This window comes from Arachis stenosperma, chromosome 3 (assembly GCF_014773155.1).
Source record: "Arachis stenosperma cultivar V10309 chromosome 3, arast.V10309.gnm1.PFL2, whole genome shotgun sequence".
NCBI classification, from domain to species: Eukaryota; Viridiplantae; Streptophyta; class Magnoliopsida; order Fabales; family Fabaceae; genus Arachis; species Arachis stenosperma.
Genome location: NC_080379.1, coordinates 48976107 through 48977081, shown reverse-complemented (window position 1 = coordinate 48977081; position 975 = coordinate 48976107).

Genomic DNA, 975 nt, shown 5'->3' with positions numbered 1-975 from the left:
GTTGTTCATTCATACCAAGATCTACGAGATAATTATCATCAATAAAATAATTAATATTTTCAATAGAAGTGTAAATCTGAGGTTAATTCTTGATTGTATTGAACTTTCCCATGATTACTACCTTGCCTTCAAATAGAAGAAGAGCTGCTAATTCCTGGTATTGCACTAATTGGGTATGCTCAAAAGTGCTGAGATGAACAGCCACCAATCTCCATTCTTGATTGTTTGTAGCATCTTTGACTAAAATTGATATGTTGTAAGAATTGTGCCCTAATATTTTCACTTCCATATACTCCTTCCATGCTAATAACACCATCCCCCTCCCCCCCACCCGCCAAGCCATTTGGTTCAATGATTAAAAATTGAGAATAATGACATGCTCTAATTTTTCCTTTTAGGTTGCGAGATTGATTTTTTGTTCACATAGAAAAATCATCTCGAAAGAGTAAAATTGATAAATCTCTTTCAAATTATGGACTATTAGGGTTTTCTCCAAATTTCCTGATAGTTTCATGTAAGGACTCTCATGGTGCTTTGGGTGCCATTGCATACCTAACACCCTCCATAATCCTCCATCCTATTTTCATTAAAACTAGAATCACTCACTTAAACTCCATCGACTTCATTTTCAGCCCTTCATTTTTGCCCCGATAACATTCTCCATCCCTTCCTACCCACTACAAGCCATCCTTTTCATCCTCTTAAACTGGATTAATAAACAAAAGTAGTGAAATTAATGTTTTGAATTTCAATGAGGATACCTTCTGTATTTGATGATGCGTTAGGACTTTTATCAAATTTAGCTTGGTTTTCTTTACTTAAGATCTGTATTTGAGTTACTCTGATCAAATTTAATTTGGTTTTCTTTACTTAAGATCTGTATTTGAGTTACTCTGTTTCCTTTGTGATAGTTTGTATCCTCTCTTCTTCTTGCCGTTCTTAACAATGAGGTTTGAAAATCTCTCAATCAGACAA